This window comes from Tiliqua scincoides, chromosome 8 (assembly GCF_035046505.1).
Source record: "Tiliqua scincoides isolate rTilSci1 chromosome 8, rTilSci1.hap2, whole genome shotgun sequence".
In the NCBI taxonomy this organism is placed as follows: Eukaryota; Metazoa; Chordata; class Lepidosauria; order Squamata; family Scincidae; genus Tiliqua; species Tiliqua scincoides.
Window position 1 is genome coordinate 57,458,968 of NC_089828.1, and position 21,979 is coordinate 57,480,946.

Sequence of the window (21,979 nt, forward strand, 5' to 3'; positions counted from 1 at the left end):
ATTTTCCTCTCCAAGTCGGCAGGCAGACAGGCACCCGCCCTCTTTGATGGGCCCAGCTGGGAGAGCCAAGCAGACAGGGGTCAAGGACAAGCCCTCTGGCTAGCTGGTGGAGCAGGAAGGCCTCCACTGTGGCCTGTTCCCCCCCTCCCCACTGACCACGAAGCCTCCCCATCGGGCACTGGCCCTTGGCAGGTGAAGATCAGCAGTTGCAGCTCACCCTCTCTCACCCTGGTGTCCCCAAAATGCCCAGCTCACAGTACCAAGATATCCACAATGCCTGGCTTCAAAGCCCAGCTTCTCTGGCTTAAGCCTCTCTCTGACACGTGTTCAGGAATGCTACCAGTCAGCATCTACCATCCTTCTCAGAAACAAGCTGGCTAAACAAGATAAGCCTAGTATGGGCCTCCAAGGACAGACAGATGGCAATAAGCAAATAGACCAAGGATGTGAGACTCTGGAAGGACTAGGGTCAAGTGGTGCAATTGATTACCAAACCTTCAATTATGGACATCCCGTATGTAAATAAACTGTCGATGAACATTGTACCGTGCTTCCTAACAGAGCGTTCCAAACTGATAAGAATGCTGATCTTGCTCTCTGCCCAATTACTTGGTAATTTTCCAAGGATGTTGACCCCTCTTTCTCTGTGGTCTTTTGTGCCCCTCCTCTATTCAGAATGCTCTATAAAACCTGCATCATTGTAACCCTTCAGGGTCCATCACCTCTTTGCAATGGTCCTGTTTCGCAAAACGTAGTAAAAGCTTTTTCCGAAGTCCTCTGAATTCTCCTGTCTGTGGCTCGCCTCTCCATCAGCCAACGAATACTGTGCCCATTCGGGAACACTGGCACCATCTTTCCGTTCCCAGCTATCTTGGCTCCTGACACCATATCAAAGCACAGCACATCCGGGCCTGGGGAGATCAGGCCGTCTGGAGAAAGAAGAGCTTGATGTGCTGTTTCCACTCCCACTGCCTCCCAGTAAGCAAGGCAGGAGCCGAGGGTCCACTGGGGCAGCTAACTAAGAGAGACAGCGGAGGGGAGGAGGTGGAGTCCCCTCTTTTCCACTGGCGCTATTTAACCATTTCCTGGTGTCCCAGCCCCTGGGGGCTGGGGATGAGAATAGGCCCTCAGATTGGCTGTACCTGTAGTAAGAGGTGACTAAACAGCCACCAGGTAGATGGGACTCGTTAGCCTGGGAAGGCAGCTCATCTGAGAGAAGGAAAACTCTGATCCCAAACCTCCACTGCCTTGTGGCTACATCCATAAGAACATAAGAACATAAGAACAGCCCCACTGGATCAGGCCATAGGCCCATCTAGTCCAGCTTCCTGTATCTCACAGCGGCCCACCAAATGCCCCAGGGAGCACACCAGATAACAAGAGACCTCATCCTGGTGCTCTCCCCTACATCTGGCATTCTGACTTAACCCATTCCTAAAATCAGGAGGTTGCGCATACACATCATGGCTTGTACCCCATAATGGATTTTTCCTCCAGAAACTTGTCCAATTCCCTTTTAAAGGCGTCTAGGCTAGACGCCAGCACCACATCCTGTGGCAAGGAGTTCCACAGACCGACCACGCGCTGAGTAAAGAAATATTTTCTTTTGTCTGTCCTAACCCACCCAACACTCAATTTTAGTGGATGTCCCCTGGTTCTGGTATTATGTGAGAGTGTAAAGAGCATCTCCCTATCCACTCTGTCCATCCCCTGCATAATTTTGTATGTCTCAATCATGTCCCCCCTCAGGCATCTCTTTTCTAGGCTGAAGAGGCCCAAACGCCGTAGCCTTTCCTCATAAGGAAGGTGCCCCAGCCCCGTAATCATCTTAGTCGCTCTCTTTTGCACCTTTTCCATTTCCACTATGTCTTTTTTGAGATGCGGCGACTAGAACTGGACACAATACTCCAGGTGTGGCCTTACCATCGATTTGTACAACGGCATTATAATACTAACCGTTTTGTTCTCAATACCTTTCCTAATGATCCCAAGCATAGAATTGGCCTTCTTCACTGCCACCGCACATTGGGTCGACACTTTCATCGACCTGTCTACCACCACCCCAAGATCTCTCTCCTGATCTGTCACAGACAGCTCAGAACCCATCAGCCTATATCTAAAGTTTTGATTTTTTGCCCCAATGTGCATGACTTTACACTTACTGACATTGAAGCGCATCTGCCATTTTGCTGCCCATTCTGCCAGTCTGGAGAGATCCTTCTGGAGCTCCTCACAATCACTTCTGGTCTTTACCACTCGGAAAAGTTTGGTGTCGTCTGCAAACTTAGCCACTTCACTGCTCAACCCTGTCTCCAGGTCATTTATGAAGAGGTTGAAAAGCACCGGTCCCAGGACAGATCCTTGGGGCACACCGCTTTTCACCTCTCTCCATTGTGAAAATTGCCCATTGACACCCACTCTCTGCTTCCTGGCCTCCAACCAGTTCTCAATCCACAAGAGGACCTGTCCTCTAATTCCCTGACTGTGGAGTTTTTTCAGTAGCCTTTGGTGAGGGACCGTGTCAAACGCCTTCTGAAAGTCCAGATATATAATGTCCACGGGTTCTCCCGCATCCACATGCCTGTTGACCTTTTCAAAGAATTCTATAAGGTTTGTGAGGCAAGACTTACCCTTACAGAAGCCATGCTGACTCTCCCTCAGCAAGGCCTGTTCGTCTATGTGTTTTGAGATCCTATCTTTGATGAGGCATTCCACCATCTTACCCGGTATGGATGTTAGGCTGACCGGCCTATAGTTTCCCGGGTCCCCCCTCTTTCCCTTTTTAAAAATAGGCATGACATTTGCTATCCTCCAATCTTCTGGCACCGTGGCCGTTTTGAGGGACAAGTTGCATACCTTAGTCAAGAGATCTGCAACTTCATTCTTCAATTCCTTAATAACCCTTGGGTGTATGCCATCAGGGCCCGGTGACTTATTGATCGTTAATTTATCAATGAGGTCTGAAACATCTTCTCTTTTAACCTCTATCTGACTTAACTCCTCGGTCAGGAGGGGCCGTTCGGGTAGCGGTATCTGCCCGAGGTCTTCTGCCGTGAAGACAGATGCAAAGAACTCATTTAATTTCTCTGCCATCTCTAAGTCTCCTTTTATCTCCCCTTTCCCTCCCTCACCATCCAGAGGGCCAACCGCTTCTCTGGCAGGTTTCCTGCTTCTAACATATTTGAAGAAGCTTTTATTATTCCCCTTAATGTTGCTGGCCATGCGTTCCTCATAGTCTCGCTTGGCCTCCCCTATCACCTTCTTACATTTCTTTTGCCACAGTTTATGTTCCTTTTTATTAGGGCAAGACTTCCATTTACGGAAGGAAGCTTCCTTGCCCTTCACAGCCTCTCTAACTTGGCTGGTTAGCCATGCGGGCACTCTCCTGGATTTAGTGGAACCCTTCTTTCTTTGCGGTATACACCTCTGCTGGGCCTCTATTACTGTTGTTTTAAGCAGCCTCCATGCACTCTGGAGAGACTGGACTCTTTTTACCCTCCCTTTCAACCTCCTTCTAACCAGCCTCCTCATTTGAGGGAAGTCCGCCCGTCGGAAGTCAAGGGTTTTTGTTAGAGATTTGCCTGGTATTCTTCCCCCAACGTGCACGTCAAAACGGATCGCAGCATGATCACTGTTCCCCAATGGCTCAGTAACATTTACATCTCTAACCAGGTCCTGCGTACCGCACAAAATTAAATCCAGAGTCACCTGTCCTCTGGTGGGCTCCGTGACTAGCTGACCTAAGCCACAGTCATTTAGCACGTCAAGAAATCCGGTTTCCTTATCGTTACCAGAACACAAATTAACCCAGTCAATATGAGGATAATTGAAGTCCCCCATGATTACAACCCTGTCCCTCCTTGTCACCTCCCTGATCTGTTTCCTCATTTCAAAGTCCCCATCAGATTTCTGGTCTGGAGGACGATAGCACGCCCGCAGTATTACATCGCTGCACAAGCCTGGTAATTTAACCCACAGAGATTCTACGGTGGAGTCGAACCCACCTTCAATCTCTACTTTGCTGGATTCTATCCCTTCCTTAACATAAAGGGCCACCCCACCTCCAACGCGCCCCTGCCTGTCCCTCCTGTAGAGTTTATAGCCCGGGATTGCAGTATCCCACTGATTCTCCGCATTCCACCAGGTTTCCGTTATGCCCACTATGTCAATATTTTCCCTTGTCACCAGACATTCCAGTTCTCCCACCTTTGATCGTAGACTTCGGGCATTCACATAAAAGCATTTATACACGGAATGCCCCAGGATGGGCTGCTTATTCGCTCCTTTGTCCCCGCATCCTCTCATTGTGCCAAACCGTCTATCACATCCCATCACCCTACCTTTCCCAATTTCTTCTCCTACCCTGCCTTTGTCTTGTTGTTCTCTAACCTCCCCATCCTCATCCCATAGGGATGAGGAGTCCCGAACCGGATGCCCCTCGGCTCCTGTCGGCCTTCCCCCAGGGATCAGTTTAAAAGCTGCTCTGCCACCTTTTTAATGTTATGCGCCAGCAGTCTGGTTCCATTCTGGTTCAAATGGAGCCCGTCCCTCTCCAAATTCCATCCAATTATGGAAAAGGCTTCAGGAGTCAACCTCGAGGCAAAATCCAGAGCCGGAGTCCCTGAGGCAGTTCATGGCTGAACACAGTCACGTTCTGGCAACTCCTGCGATGCCGCTGGAACCAACCGTATTGGCCTCTGCCTTTCCATTGGACCATTTCAGCGACGTGGAGAGGGGGGATTTGCTGCATGGGTAACAGCCTATCCTCCATACCTACTTTACCCAGGCTTCGCGCACTGGAGAGGACACTGTTCCGGAACCACCATTCAGAGCGCGATACCACAGTCTTCCGAGACTGAAGGATGCCAACCATTATTAGGTGCCCCAGCCCCAGTGCAGCACTGGAGGACAGCACAGCCAGGAACTGCAAACCGGCACTGGGGAAGCAAGGAAGGCGGCGGCTAGCTCCTGCACTGCTCCCCCACATGTAGCCCCCTTTCATGGATCCTGGCTTGCCGGGCAGTGGTGGGGAGCACTGGACCCTCAGTGCCTCCGAGGGAGGGGTAACAGCTATAGCTGTAGGCCCTGCCACATGCACCCCCAAGTGCTCCCCTGCAGTTACGAATTCCCAAACTTCCCAGAGTTTTACAGCCAAACAGGATCTACTGTACTGTACCTATTTCTTTACCAATTTGTACACCATCTTAACCAGCTTCTTAGAAGGCAGCCGCGTGTCCATATCCCCAGGACGACGCCTTGTTTTTATGCCTGATGCAGTCTGCGAGCCCATAAACCATCTGATCTGGTTGTCCCGTTCATAATAAGGATCTGCTGGATGACCCTCCCTGCTGTATTGGTTTCTAATAAACCAGTGGTTCTCACACATTTAGCACCAGGACCCACTTTTTAGAACGAGAATCTGTCAGGGCCCACCGGAAGTGATGTCATGACCAGAAGTGACATCATCAAGCAGGAAAAATTTTAACAATCCTAGGCTGCAATCCTACCCACACTTACCCAGGAGTGAGTCCCATTTACTAACATTGTTAAAAGAATACACATAGTAACTTGTTAAAAGTACAGGTGGGTAACATTTTCCCAAATGCAGGCACATACCGTGGTAGCATCAAGTCTCGTATGTTAAAAATAAAATATTGAAATGAATGGGGACCCAACTGAAATTGGCTCACGACCCACGAGGTGGGTCTCAACCCTCAGTTTGAGAAACACTGTATAAGCGAATTGATGAGTGGTTATGTGAATAGCCTGCTGTTCCCCCCCCCCCGCAGCGCCACCATCCAACACTAGGTGGCAGCACTCTGACAAAGAAACCACTTTGGGGAAATTCACTTCTAAAAGGAGATCAGGAGCGACTTCTCAGTGCAGGAATCCCCAGACGTTTAAACACCAGAGTTTCCCAGTGGTCAGTGGTGTAGCTAGAGGGGGTGCAGAGCACTGAGTTTCGCAGGGAGCCTCACCGCAGCATGCAAGCAACCCCTTCCCCTCCCCTTCCAAGCTATTCCAGTCGTACGCCTCCATTTTGCTCTAGGGGTCTGGAATGGCTCCAAAAGAGAGGGAAAGGGGCTGCCGGCACACTGTGGTGAGACTCCCCACAAAACGTGGTGCTTTGCACTCCCTCTAGTTGCACACTGCCAATGGTGCCTTTCCCATGTCTGGTGTGGCCCGTCTATTGCAGTCATAAGAACATAAGAACAGCCCCACTGGATCAGGCCATAGGCCCATCTAGTCCAGCTTCCTGTATCTCACAGCGGCCCACCAAATGCCCCAGGGAGCACACCAGATAACAAGAGACCTGCAAGGCTTCCTGGGAATTGTAGTTAAGAACATAAGAACAGCCCCACTGGGTCAGGCCATAGGCCCATCTAGTCCAGCTTCCTGTATCTCACAGCAGCCCACCAAATGCCCCAGGGAGCACACCAGATAACAAGAGACCTGCAAGGCTTCCTGGGAATTGTAGTTAAGAACATAAGAACAGCCCCACTGGGTCAGGCCATAGGCCCATCTAGTCCAGCTTCCTGTATCTCACAGCGGCCCACCAAATGCCCCAGGGAGCACACCAGATAACAAGAGACCTGCAAGGCTTCCTGGGAATTGTAGTTAAGAACATAAGAACAGCCCCACTGGATCAGGCTAAAGGCCCATCTAGTCCAGCTTCCTGTATCTCACAGCGGCCCACCAAATGCCCCAGGGAGCACACCAGTTAACAAGAGACCTGCAAGGTCTCCTGGGAATTGTAGTTAAGAACATAAGAACAGCCCCACTGGATCAGGCCATAGGCCCATCTAGTCCAGCTTCCTGTATCTCACAGCGGCCCACCAAATGCCCCAGGGAGCACACCAGATAACAAGAGACCTCATCCTGGTGCCCTCCCTTGCATCCGGCATTCTGACATAACCCATTTCTAAAATCAGGAGGTTGCGCATACACATCATGGCTTGTACCCCGTAATGGATTTTTCCTCCAGAAACTTGTCCAATCCCCTTTTAAAGGCGTCTAGGCTAGACGCCAGCACCACATCCTGCGGCAAGGAGTTCCACAGACCGACCACACGCTGAGTAAAGAAATATTTTCTTTTGTCTGTTCTAACTCACCCAACACTCAATTTTAGTGGATGTCCCCTGGTTCTGGTATTATGTGAGAGTGTAAAGAGCATCCCTCTATTCACTTTATCCTTCCCATGCATAATTTTGTATGTCTCAATCATGTCCCCCCTCAGACATCTCTTTCCTAGGGTGAAGAGGCTCAAACGCCGTAGCCTTTCCTCATAAGGAAGGTGCCCCAGCCCCGTAATCATCTTAGTCGCTCTCTTTTGCACCTTTTCCATTTCCACAATGTCCTTTTTGAGATGCGGCGACCAGAACTGGACACAATACTCCAGGTGTGGCCTTACCATATATTTGTACAACGGCATCATAATATTAGCCGTTTTGTTCTCAATACCTTTTCTAATGATCCCAAGCATAGAATTGGCCTTCTTCACTGCCGCCGCACATTGGGTCGACACTTTCATTGACCTGTCCACCACCACCCCAAGATCTCTCTCCTGATCTGTCACAGACAGCTCAGAACCCATCAGCCTATATGTGAAGTTTTGATTTTTTGCCCCAATGTGCAGGACTTTACACTTACTGACATTGAAATGCACCTGCCATTTTACTGCCCATTCTGCCAGTCTGGAGAGATCCTTCTGGAGCTCCTTATCAGAACTCCTTGTCCCACAGACGCTTGTTCTCAGGGAACAGCTCCTGCTGCTCTTATCGGCCTGCCTGGACTTGATGTGCCCATCTCAGTGCTGCTCGTGACTCTTTTCCAAATCTGCTGGGCTGGAGGACTGTGTTCTGAGTGCAGGTCCATCCCAAGTCCATCTCTCTCCCAGAATCAATCCGATCTCTGCTTGTAGCTTGTCCTGAGGACCAGAAACATGGGACTCCACCACTGTATAAAAGCTGTGGGTACTTAATGAGTCAAGTATGCACTCTGTACATGTACAGGAGTAGCCTTTTGTTGATTATGACTTTCATGTTTCAAGTCAGTCAATACATTCAGAACAGAGCCTGGGCCTGGATCCTGACCCATATTACACCCTGCTGATCATTTTCTTTCAGCACAGCAGACAGATTGCGCTGGTGTAGCTAGAGGGGTTGCAAAGCACTAAGGTTTGCAAGGAGCCTGACCGCCACATGCAAGTGGCCCCTCCCCTTCAGAGCCAGGCGTATGCCCCCACCACCCAATGTGGCTCTGAAGGGGAGGGGACGGGTGCTGCTTGCATGCTGTGATCAGGCTCCCTGCAAAATTTAGTGCTTTGCACCCCCTCTAGTTTACACCACTGATGGACTGATAAAATCTTTCCCACCATTCTTAGCTTCCGGTGGCATCGGAGGTCACAGTGATCCCAGGTTGTTGAAAGAGCACTTCACACGGGGCTTATATCTGCATATAAAATTCCAGGTTTGCTATATGTATATGTTTACGCACACGTGCTTGGCTGACTAGTCAGATGTATCCCTCGACAAATTTTGAAGACCTGCCAGGATAAGCGTGCCAATTCCTGGTATGTCGATAGTTCATTTCCAATTCTGCAGTTTGAACGCCCCCAGAATGTATCTTTTTGGCAACTATTAATAGTGCTATGCAGAAGTCAGCCTAACTTATCTCACGCGTTGGTGGTGAGGATAAAATAGGGAAAGCTTCCCTGGCTTCTTCTGCGGAAGAAAAGTGGCCTTAAAAGAAAATAGGTGTGGACAGATTTCTCTTTCCATTCCATCCAAACTTGGTTTTTTTAACGGTTTCTTTTAACATCCAACCAACTGTCTTACGTTGAAAATCTGGAGATGTTTTTCCATCAACAGAAATACATTTAAATACATACATATCTTTTAAGAAGTATATCCACCTATTTCCTATCCAATCAACTGGTGTGATTGCACATTGCACATGTTGTGTTGTTGGCAACCTTCAGTCTCAAAAGACTATGGTATCGCGCTCTGAAAGGTGGTTCTGGCATAGCGTCTAGTGTGGCTGAAAAGGCCAATTTGGGAGTGACAATCCCTTCCACACTGGGAGCAAGTGCAGTCTGTCCCTGGTCTATCTGTTGCATGGTGCAGAGTTGTCGATCCGCTTGTCGGTTTTCACCCTAAACCCCACGCACCCCGTGAGGTTAACGGACCGTGGCGAGGCAACACCTTACTGGCTGGGGACTGCCCAGCTTAAGGCGGGCGGTAGCTGCCCAATGAGATGCAATGATCTCTCCCACCGTCGGAAGCAGCCCCTGGCGTCACGCTCTACGCCAATCGAGCGAAGACTTGTAACCGGTAACTGCTGCTTCCCGTGTTGTGCCGACGCCGTATGGCGAAGTTGGAGTGTCCTCTCCAGTGTGTGAAGCCTGGGTAAAGAAGGTATGGAGGATAGGCTGTTACCCATGCACCAAATCCCCCCTCTCCACATCGCCGGAACGGTCCAATGGAAAGGCAGAAGCCAATACGGTTGGTTCCAGCGGCGTCGCAGGAGTTGCCAGAGCGTGACTGTGTACAGCCACGAACTGCCTCAGGGACTCCGGCTCCAGATTTTGCCTCGAGTCAACATACATAAGTACATATACATATTTCTGTGCAGATGTACGAAATGCATGGGATTTATAGATATTTCTATATCTTTGGAAATCCAATCCACTGGGGGGGGGCAGGTGAAGCCCAGAGCCACGCGTCCCACCATAATTTTGGCGGGACAGGAATTCAGTAGCTTCCTATGCTCACTCCCCATGCCCAGTTGCTTCCAGTGTGACAAGAGAGTGGCAAAATCACAGACATTGTGATGCGCCCGAAGCCTTGGAACATGCGCCGAGTCCATGTCTGTCTGTGCCTGGCATGCATTGCAAAATCCATTCCAGGAGCTGCAAATCCAGTCTGGAGTTTTGGCAGAGCGGAATGCTCGAGTTCTGCTCTTGCCAAAATTTTTGGGAATGGGGCGGGGTGATCGCTTGACAAGATAAGATTTTTTTTTTGCAAAGATTGAACACAGACTGAACACAGAGATACCCGGGCAAGTCAATCAGCTGATGGAAGTGAGATGACAATTGCGCTGCCTCAACAAGCCCATAGACGTGTTCTGGGTCTGGAGCAAGGGAACAATTTGCATGACACCACATGTGGATAATCATCGCCATTTATAGCGATTTAACCAACGGAGCCAGAAGACACAGCATCAGATCTGTTGATAACTCCAGCTCAGGATGTTTCATGGATGTGTTGAGACATCCAGCTTCTCAGGGCATGTGGGGATTTTGTAAAATGCCCTCCTATAAGAGGCCTTTGTACTCAGAGGTGGCTGCATATGGGCCAAAGATGCTCCCTCCAAACATGTAGCCAACCCCTTTGCTCATCCCTCACTCCTGGTCCCATCGCTGACTCATAAACTAGAAATTAAAATAAGGCAGCAGTTCTAAGCAGACTCACTTCAAAATTAATGCCCCCAAAACGAATGGGATTTATTTAAAATATTACATGTTTAGGTGCCTTCTGCTGAATCAGTAGCATAGCTATAGGGGGGTCAAAGCACTAAGTTTTGCAGGCACCTGGACATACCTTGCAAGAGGCCCCTCCCCTTCAGAGCCATTCCTGGCAGTGAGGGCAAAAGGCCTTCTCTACTCAAGAGCTCTACCACTGAGCTCCATCACCTCCAACATTGCTACCCTACAATAGGTTCTCAAGATTTCAAAGCAGACCTCCATACCTGCAGCATGTGAAATATGCATCGCCTTGCACCTTAGATACCATGCTGGTGGAAGGATGCACCCTCCGCCCTGAGATTTAATGTCTCGAGATTCTCTGGGAAGGATGATGCTGGCTGCTCAGTCACAAGATCATAACCAAGTATTCCCCAAAAGGCCAAAAAGATTCAATTAGCTACCAAGCAAGGACCAGAAAACAGCACAGCAGGATCTCTCTCCATCTCTGAGAGCCCCTCACCAAACAAAGAAGTCCACCAGAAAGTCGCCAGAAAGCTCTAATAAAGCGATTGCAAATTAAGAGGAGGGAGGGCTTTCATCCTGTTTTTCTCCTGACTTCACCTCCGAGACTATCACAAAAGATTACTCACATAACAGAGTGATGACTTTTCCCCTCTGGGGTGTGGAGCTGCTTTCTTCCTCGGTTCTCTCAGCGCTTTCAAGATCACCGCACTTCCCCCCCCCCAAGTCCTGCTCCCTCTTTCCAAGCCACAGTCAAGGCAAGGCTGATGCCCTGGCAAGGTCACTTGCACGAGGAGGACCTGCCGCACTGAGAGTGGCTTCAGATTTGCTTGGTGGCTTCCGAGTGCAATGCTTCTGTTTGGAGTGCGATTTGGGTTGCTTGCAACCAATGGAGTAGCTAAGGGGGTGGGGGGTACTACTCCCAGTTACCACTACCCAAGGGGGGGCCAATCCACACAGCAGATCAAAAGGTGCAGGGTAGCATAGGAGAGATTTTTTTAAAAAGTGGTAGGCAGCTAAGAGCAGTTCCCAACTGCTCTGAGCACAGAGCACAGAGCCCAGAAGTAATTGGGGGTAATTTCAACCGTTACTTCCAGGTTCGGCACTTCCAGAGAGGGGTGACATCTAGTGTCATAGCCCCAGGGACCAGATGTCCTAGTTATACCACTGCTCAGAACATCGTGCTGAAGTCACCTGAGAAGAAGAGCTAGACGTCAAATTCTCCAAGCTGCCAGTTGCTGAGTTTGGCCCTTGCTCCATCAGGCTCACCAGTGTCTACCCTGGCCAGCAGCCAGCTGCCCAGAATCTCAAAGAGAGAGCCCCCCTAGCCCAGCTTCCTGAGATCTCCTAACGGGAGGAGCTGCATTCAAAGCTCGCATTCCACTACCAAGCTACAAGCCCAGCAGCCCACTGTAAAAAGTGTCTTAGGTCAAGGAACAGGTTCATGTGTCCAAGGGGCACATGCAGCTGCATTACATGAGTCTGGCAGGGCTCTGTCTAGCCAGGAATCTTCCACTCTGACTGACAGCAGCTGCTCAGGATCTGAAATATGGAGGCCCTCCCTGGAGGTGCTGCCAGGGATAGAAACTGGGGCCTATTGCAAGCAAAGTATGTGTCCCAGCACTGAGCTTTGCGTGAAGCTGCCTTCTACGGAATCTGAACCCTGGTCCATCTAGCCCAGCAGTGCTGAATGGCAGCATAAATTTTGGACAGGGATCTTTCCCAGCCTTGCCTGGAGATGCCAGGGATTGAACCGAAGACTTTCCACAATCCCTTTTCTACTGAGAGATACCCTCTGTCTGAGGCACTGCCTCACCCTGAGTCAGGCCAGGCGTCCCTTGAGCCCAGCGTTGTCTGTTCTGACTAGCAAGCCTTTGCTCTTCCTGCTGAAGTGTATTGGGGTCCCTGAAAGTGGCTCAGGCAGACGGGTGGAGGCAGCAAGTTCTTCCCACTTGACTACGATCACGGATCAAGAGAGAGGCCTATAAATCTCCCTCTGTGGGGTTTTGAGTGTTGGCAGGCCTGTGCTCTCCCTTCCAGCGCCCTCTGCTCTCCTTTGGTCTGTCCCTCCCAAGATCTCCCAACCCCATTATCCCGCTCTCCCTACGGCAGCAGCAGACTCCTCTGTCTTCTCTCAGGTATTTAAACAGATCCACACCCAGTTTCGCCCTTTTTACTAATCCTTGCACATATACAATTAATCAAATTCATCCGGAGCCCATAAACATTTTTCTGAGAAGCACGACGTCATCCCGAGGACAGAGTGTCACCCATCTTGGAGAGGCCAAAAAAGTTACCTTAGGGAGGAAGAATTTTGATCCACCCAAAATTTGGCCTAGAATACATTGCAGCCTGGGAGCAAGTCGGTAAAAGACAATGGGACCGTTGAGGTCGGGAGCAGGTCCATCTCCAGTGCTTCACACGGTGCCAGTTTTTCTCTGGTTACCTAGTATTTGTCCATCCGTGAGGCTGACCAATACGGCAGCTGCCTGCTTCCATTCACGGACCTCCATCACCCCCTTCCTCCTGGTTTCTTGATTCAAAAGAAAAAGAAAAAAAGAAAAATCAACAGAGAGGAAGAGGAAGTGGAAAGGAGAGGACCACAGTGGGCTGCAGCAATCTCTCTCTCTCTCTCTCTCTCTCTCTCTCTCTCTCTCTCTCTCTCTCTCTCCGATCCAGGTGGGGTTCTTATCTTCAACACTGCTCCAAACCAGCTTCCTTCCATTGTGCGTCTTGCATTTACTGTGACCTGAAACCTGTGCATGCCGTGATTATCTTCAAAGCACAGTTCCTTCTCCTCTCTTTAGCAGTTTCCACCTCCAATTCATCCCTGCCCTCAGTTCTTTGCTCACCCGTCCCAGCCTCCCAACAAACGAGTCATCCCCCAGACCTCCAATGCTGACTGACTCCCTCCATTCCATATCTCCACTCACATGTCCAGCCCAGAAGGTTCTCCCATATGAAGCACATCTACCAGCGCCCTTAGTGTTCAGGGGTGTCCCTGGTCTATCAAATCCAACATCCGCTTTCCAACGGTGGTCCACCAAATGCTTCTGGGAAGCCCACAAGAACTGCAGAACTGCATGAAGGCAAAAGTCCTCCATTGCTATTGTCCTTCACCTGTAACTGGTAGAGACAGACCTTCTCTGAACACAGGAGTTCCATTCATTTATCCTTCATGGCTAATTAGCCTGGCTAATAGTCAGGTCTGTTGTTCATGTATGTCTTGTGGTGTGTATTGTTTTGGTCCCTTCGTTGGCAGGCGATGGAAAGTCTGAATTGTGTTTTTCTGCACATCTGGGAGAAACATGTTCCACACGCATGATTCAAACCAAGAAGATAGCCGTGCCAGAGTCTGAGTCAACTGTGGGGGTTCATTAGCTGAACTAATGACAATGGGAGGGAGGCCCTTCCTGCTGTGATCCAGAGGAGAAGCAGCTGAGTATCTCCTGAGCTTGCTCAGTTGGGTCGGTGCTACCGGATTGGTCTATGACTCAAGTAACACTTGATTCCAATCTTAGAGAAGCACAGTCATCATTCTGGGGGTGGATGCACAAAAATGCAACAAGCTCTTCACTGAGGTCTTGGAAACAGGACTTCTGCCCTTGGGGAATGAGGCAGATCAACCTGTGGAGGAGATGGATTCGGCAGAGGGAATTCCCCTGACGCTGATCTTGGAAACTGCTATTTCAGAACTTCCTAGGCAAGGGGTACCTCTGGAGTTGGCCAGAGTACACAGATCTACCCACCTCTTCCAGGCTCAAAGACTCACATGACGAGTGTGCAATGCAACCACGATTCCCCCCACCAGCCAGAGTCAGCAGCTGCAGGCCCAGACAAGGACCTTAACAGCAAGCTTCTCAAGGAATGGGCAGAGCAAACCCCCTTGAATTCCTCAGCAAGTACTCAAACTTCAGTCCTCTTCATACTTCTGCTGGAACAACATCCAAGCCTACCTTGCTTGCAATGCCTGGCAAAGCCTTGGAGCCGTCCGTGGTCCTGATCTCTCGTGTGCTCCTCCTCCCTCTTCAACTGTTGACTCCTGGGACGACTTTCTGAATTACTGGCATGCCCTTGAGGGTACCCAAAGTAGAATGCAGCCAAAGGGTCTGATACGATGTTGATTGACTGGCCTGTTGTATCTATCAGGAAAACACTTCCCTACTTACTTACACTTACTTACACTTCCAAGTGTATGTGGAGATATAAATGGATTTTGTTTAAGCACCAAACATTTAATTTAAGTAATGTCTGGATTCCATCACCAGTGTGGCAGGCAGACCCAGGACTTGCATCTCTGCTTTGCCCAGGAAGAACACAAGCACATCACAGTCACAGATGAGGTGGTGAGAGCAGTTGGGATCCTTAGGCAGCCATGGCTCACCTGCCAAGGCGATGCAGATATAGCTGTACTCCCATCACAGAACCTGAATGCTCCGTGAGACGTCAAGGGCCACTCTTGTACATGCACAGCTTGCCACACTGTATGTGGCAGGAGTGGAGTGGTGATGGCAGATGGATAGTGGAGCTTGCGGGAGAAAAAGGACGTCTTCACATGGACAGTAGTGATTGCGACCAATCATGTAATGAGCATGATGTGCTTGTGACCGACGGAGCGAGTCAGGTTGGGTTTACTTGATGATCCTCTTTCACAGAGTCCCTGGTCAACATGATTGAAAGGAGAGGTTGGCTTTTTTATAGCTGCTGAAATGTTTGCACAACAAGCTTCCTTTTTGCCTCAACCTTTATTTTAAACCGCTGAAAGAAGCGGGACTTGGGAACCCAGAACAGCCGCGGAGCAAGAAATCTACACCGAACTCTGAGAACGAGACCAGAGCCAGGAGACACTTGGAGCCTGCTTCAACTGCGCACCTCTGTCCACAGTCTGTTTGCCCAGTGACGCTGAGGTAGAGAATGCTCCTACCCGTTCCCGTTTCTGCCAGCTGGGGTCCCAGTGGCTGAACTCCTTCTCAGGTTACTGAATTTCCTGTCAGTGGCTCCTGTGTGTGTTGTGTTGTTCCGCTTGCGGGGCTGTTCTGTCGAGAACCTCCTCCAAGTCCGAGCACATTACCTCCGCTGCTTTGGTCCTGTCAGCTCTCATTCTCACATGTGCGGTGGAATTAGTCAAATTAGTTACATGCCGCGGACCTATCGGAAACCCACAGAGACCGTCCTTGACCCGCCTCTGCTCCTCTCCCTTCGCCTCCCAGTCCTGGCCTAGTCTAGGGAAGGGGACTCTGTAGATAATGTCCCATCGCGTCCCTTGATGGCACACTTGCCTGACATTTTATCACCTGTATGTGTTTCCAGCATGAAGGAAACCAGTCAGGAAGGGTCCCACTTGTGAAGCAAATGGAGGGAATTGCAAAAATTGAATAGTGTGAGAACTCGTGCAAGGAAAGCGCCCTACAGGTAGACCATAGCTGTGATACAAGGACACCTGCAAGAGGGATCTGAAGGCCTTAGGAGTGGACCTCAACAAGTGGGAAACGCTGGCCTCTGAGCGGTCCGCTTGGAGGCAGGCTGTGCAACATGGCCTTTCCCAGTTTGAAGAGACACTTGGCCAACAGTCTGAGGCTAAGAGGCAAAGAAGGAAGGCCCATAGCCAGGGAGACAGGCCAGGGACAGACTGCACTTGCTCCCAGCGTGGAAGGGATTGTTACTCCCGAATCGGCCTTTTCAGCCACACTAGACGCTGTTCCAGAACCACCATTCAGAGCGCGATACCAGAATCTTCCGAGACTGAAGGTTGCCAACAACAGGTAAGTACTACAGGTGCCGCAATGAACATGCCATGTAAGTGATTTCTTACCCCAAATGGCATCTCCAGTACGTTGCCGTCACTGCCTGGAATGGCTCCGACAGCGCGTGGAAGGGGTGGCTTACACAGTGTGTTCATTGTGTGTTCATGGCGCGTTTTGGTGGGCCACTGTGAGATACAGGAAGCTGGACTAGATGGGCCTTTGGTCTGATCCAGCAGGGCTCTTCTAATGTTCTTATTGCAGCATCTGCAGTACTTACCAAACCACCCCACTTTGGCTACGCTACTGGAGCTCCCCACTTATTTCCATTTGGTTTTGTTTTCATTTTAACTTTATAAGTGTACTTCTTAGTGCAGTGGTTGATCCTGGCAAGAGCTCCACTGTGCACCTGACCTCTGGCAGCAGCTCTGTCAATTACCCATAATGCCCTGGGATGCAGAGTGAGTAAAAAAAAACAAAAAAACTGGGCACTGCAAGGAGGTGGTTGTGCAGGGGCAACTCTCCCAAGAAAGAAATAGGGACTTTTCCAAAAACAAAACCCTGGACTCAAAATGAAGATGATTGGGAAAATAACACCAAATCAAAAGAAAAAAAATTAAGGAAAGGGGAAAAAAATGAAAATCTTAATAATGCAATAATGGTTCCTTTAAAAAAAAATTCCATCTCAATAGACCTTCAATAGATCCATTCTCAGGTAGAGCCTGGTGGGAAGGTAGAGCTTAGTCTGTGAAATGTGATCTTCTAGAACTGGCCAGGCTGCTTGTTCTGACTGCTGAAAGATTTGCAAAACACGCCTCTGTCTCAGTGAAACCTGTTGAAGGACACAGAACCAAGGAAGGCTGGGATTCGGACGTGGCTCAGAGCCATCTTGTCCAGTAGCCCCCAGCAGCCAAAGCTGCCTAAACCTCTTGAGAAGTCAGTCAATGGCTCCCAGTCAATGCTATAAGCAGCCTCTAAAATGTCTTGTATTTGTTAACAGCAGCCGGATTCAGTTTAATCAGATACTGGAGAACAGGGTCTTTACCCCCAAAGAGTGACTTGTCCAGGATGGTGTGGGTATGTCTTGCATTTGTTAAAGTGCAAACACCTCTCCCCATATGAATCTGCCCACCCTCTGAGATCAGCAAGTGGGACTCCCGCACATTCCGTTGCCATTAGAGAAGCGTTTCTCAAACTGTGGGTCAGGACTCACGAGGTGGGTTACAAGTCAATTTCAGATGGGTCGCACCTAGCTCAGCCACTGTTGAAAATAAAGGGTGCAGAGCTGCTGGGCAGGAAGGACTCCAGGTGGGAGAGGAGCATGGTGCTTTGCCCTGAATAGGTGGGAAGATGGGACGCTGGAAAGGGAGCAGGGCTGAGTGGTTGGAGAAGGATCCAAGTCTGCGTTTTGCTTTCATTACTGGAATGAGCTGGAATATTTGAATTCCGAGCTATGCAAAACACGAGCACAAGCATGCTGTGTAAGGGGACTTTTGGTTGATTGCAACTTAGGTTGGAAACCCAAATCAATGACATCGTTTCTGGCCGTGACATCATTTCCAGGTCATCACTTCCAGTGGGTCCTGACAGATCGTCATCCTAAAAAGTGGATCCTGGTGCTAAAAGGCTTGCACTAGACCAGGGGTGCCCAAACCCCGGCCTTGGGGCCACTTGCGGCCCTCAAGGCCTCTCAATGCATCCCTCAGGGAACCCCCAGTCTCCAATGAGCCTCTGGCCCTCCAGAGATTTGTTGGAGCCCACACTGGCCCGACACAACTGCTCTCAGTGTGACTGCGACTGTTTTACCTCTTGTGTGAGCTGTGGGATGAGGGCTCCCGCCACTGCTTATTGTTTCATGTCTGTGATGCAGTAGCGGCAGCAAAGGAAAGGCCAGCCTTGCTTTGTGCAAGGCCTTTTATAGGCCTTGAGCTATTGCAAGATCTTCATTCATTCATATAAGTTCATCTTTAATATATTCATTTATGTAAACTTATGTAAATTTATTCAAATTTTAAATGTAAATTAATTTTTTTTCCCTGGCCCCCGACACAGTGTCAGAGAGGTGCTGTGGCCCTCCTGCCAAAAACTTTGGACACCCCTGCACTAGACTAGAGGATGGGTTGGGGATAGCATGCAAGAGGGCTCTTCTTGTGGCATCAACCTCTGGAATGCCCCGCCACATGAATTCCAATCAGCTCCCCCTCTGCCAGTGTACTGCAGAAACTGAAACCCTTTCTGCCTCATCAAGCGTTTGATGTTATTCGGTTGACTCACGTTTCCTCTGTGGTTCTAGTTAGAGTATTTTCTGCTGCCTTCGTTCTGTTTTCTTCTTTTTCAAAACTGATTTTTAAACTGATTATTTAAAGGGGAATGTAAACCAACTTAGATGCCTCTGCGTGGAGAGGAGAGGTGGGGGAGAACGTTCTAGATGAACAATTAAATGCTTGAAATCTCACATGGAATTTCAGAACAAAACCCCCTGCATTGCTCAGAGACCGACAGATTTTAATTTGGTATGTTGGCAACATAGAATGCACTTGAGTTTATTTGTAAATATTAATTAGTCTGTACACTGTGATATGTCTCTGATTTTTTTGAGACTTGGGGTGTTGTAAATGTAGCCCTACGTTCATCTGTGACATGGTGGGAGGGTCTGCCTTGGTCAAAATGTGGTGGAACCAGGTGCTGGACCTTAAGAAGTACGTAGACAAACTGGAGCAGGTTTGGGAAGGGCTGGAGAAACTGGACATGAGCCTGGGGGTGGGAGGACGTGGGGGGAGAGAACACATGGTAGTGCCCTTCAAAAACTGGCTGTTACACAGAAGAGGGCAAAGCCTTGCTCTCCTTTACTCCAGATCAGATCTAATGGGCGTAAATCACAGGAGGGTAGATTTTGGCTGAACATTAGGAGAAAGTTTTGAATGGTTCTACTGTGGAACCAGTTCCCAGAGAGTGGGGGCTCTTCTTTGCTGGAGGTCTTCAGGCAGCATCTGTCAGGAATGCTCTGGCTCTAGATCTCCTTCAACAGCGTTCACACAGCACACATCACACTGACCTGTGGCACACCAGTTGAAAATCAGTGTCCTACATGGAGCAGGGGGTTGGACCCGTCAGCCAAGAAGGCTTCCTCCAACTCTAGGACTGCATGGACAAGAGACAAGGAGAGGCCACCTGTTCCCTTCCAGACCTAAAGAGGGCTAACCTCAATACCTGCAGTAGCTCCCTAGGCCAAGAGTCAGGCTGGAGCCATGAGCTTCCTGGTCCCAATTTCAGACACACCCTTGCTGGAGCAAGGCGTGTTTTACCAGAAAATCCCAAACCCTGTAGCCACTTGGCCCTTATCAAATAACCAAAGGCTGCCACTTGTCTTGTTAAACTTTTTTAAGGCCACATGCTGAATCTTTATTGCCACACTAGGCTCCTTTGTTTGCCGAAGCTCCACCCGTCACTTGCACACACCTGCATAAAGTCTGTAATTTTCATTCATGAATCATCTTTCCCCAAAGGATCACACCCCAGAACTTTCAAGAAAGCAGCAAAACGCCACTTATTTGAGGTTAAAAATTAAAGCACAAAAAGTAAGGATTGTCATGTGTCGTATATTATTGATTGGCTGAACTGCAACTTTGAACAGCAATAAACAAAGAGGGCGATGACCAAATGTCTTACCAGGAAATTAATTATATAACTTGGACAAAGATAATACAGTACAAACAGAAGGAAGAATAATTATGTGTGTTTAAGATTTGTCCTGGAGATGTTTTTATTTTCCCCCTTTTCTTCTCTATCAGGTCCACTGTCCTGTTCTGCTCTGCCTATAACCTACCATATTCTGCCAAGCTCCACCCAAAATCTCTTATGCTCCGCCCCTCACTTGCAGGATTCTGTACCGCTTCCAGAACCTGACTGTGAACTCAACTGTGCTTTGAACCTTGTCTATCTGGGCTGAATTATTGAAATCAAGAGTCAGTAACCTGAAGGACAAACCTGATGGAACCTAAATGAAACTAAGATTTCATATACACTCTGTTTTGCCCTGCCCTTTCGATAAACAGAGAGATTTATTCTTGATTTGTCAGATAATATATGAGTTTCTCAGGCATCCCAGGGCTTGCCAGCTGAAGAGAAGAGTTTTCTTGTTCCCCAAAAACAAGTCCCATCACTCCTTCAGCCAAAGAATGCAAAGGTAGACTGAGCAGACTCCATCAATTAATCTGTTGCAGACATTTCCTCCTCTGCCAACAGGGATGAAACAAGCCCAAATGGATGGAATTTTTTTTTTTTTTTTTACAATAATGAAGCAAGAAATGGAAATGCCTTTCAAGGTTGTTGTGAATATAAAACGGGTGGAAGAGAGTTATGGATGCTGAATAAAAAGGTAGCAAAGAAATCATTTGAATACACACAGACTCCAGATATCCACAGAGCTTGTACATTTCAGTACCATTTTACCTTTTCAATGGCACACATGCGGAAGGTCCCAAGTTCAAACCCTGGTTGCATCCCCAGGCAGGCATGGGAGAGACCCCCAAACCCCAAAGAACCTCCACAAGCCACTGCAGACCACACCACGCCTAGTGGACCAAAAGTGCAGCTCAGGAGGAAGCCATGCTGCTTGCTAATGCTCAACACACACAGAGCAACTGACTGCTGATGCAGTGGGGCATGGTATACACTGGACCCACTGCATCAGCAAGGGGGCAGCGGTGGATAGGATTGGACTGCCCATGTAGCAAAGACAGTCAACCCCTGCCCTGGTCAGCCCCACCACTGTCAAAAAGTCATATCCATGTAAGCCTCCTGTTCAGTGGTGTAGCTAGAGGAGGTGTAAAGCACTAAGTTTTGCAGGGAGCCTCACCACTGCGCGCAAGCAGCCCCTCCTCCCCCTCCCCCTCAGAGCCATTCCGGAAGTGGGAGTAAAACAGCGGTGTACGCCTGGGGTGATTTGTGCATCTTGGTGAGGCTCCCTGCAAAACTTAGTCCTTTGCACCTCCTCTAGCTACACTACTGCTCTTGTTTTATGTCCTAGGAAAATGCAACTCTCCTACTATCTATTATCAACTTAGAAGCTGTCGCTGATGAAATAGCAAGCTCAGCCCTGGACAGTGACTTGGGGTTCGTGCGCATGGATCTGCATGCAGGCACGCTCAAGATGCAGCCACTCCTCACTCTGAGATGAAATGTAGGGAGAGTCTCTGGGAGGGAGAGGAACCTTGAGGAATGACCGCACTGGCAACTTACACACAGAGACCATGATATACCAGGGACAAGAAAACTGAAACTGTCCCTCACACATGGGGACAGTGAGAGCACATGGTAGGTTGGCAACCTTCAGTCTCAAAGGACTGTGGTATAAGCCTACAGCACCCGGTATTTCCAGGCGGTCTCCCATCCAAGTACTATCCAGGCCTCACCCTGCTTAGCTTCCGAGACCAGGCACATGCAGGGTAACAGTTGCTACATATGGCACTACTCAAAAAGCCTGGTTGTAATTCAATATCCCCCCCCCCCCCAGTTGCGCATCATCTGTTGCAGACATTTCCCTTCCTTGCTTCTCGGAACAATGGCAGACTACAACAAGGTTCCCTTCTTCTTATGACTGCTTAGTAGGATATGTGCAGATTTCATTGTTTGTATCCATCGGTCCCTGCCATCCGCAGCACATTTTCCACACACCCTCTCCAGCAGCTTGTGATCGGAGCACCAAAAACCAGACGAGGCAATTCCTGTAAACAGGACCAGAGATAAAGCA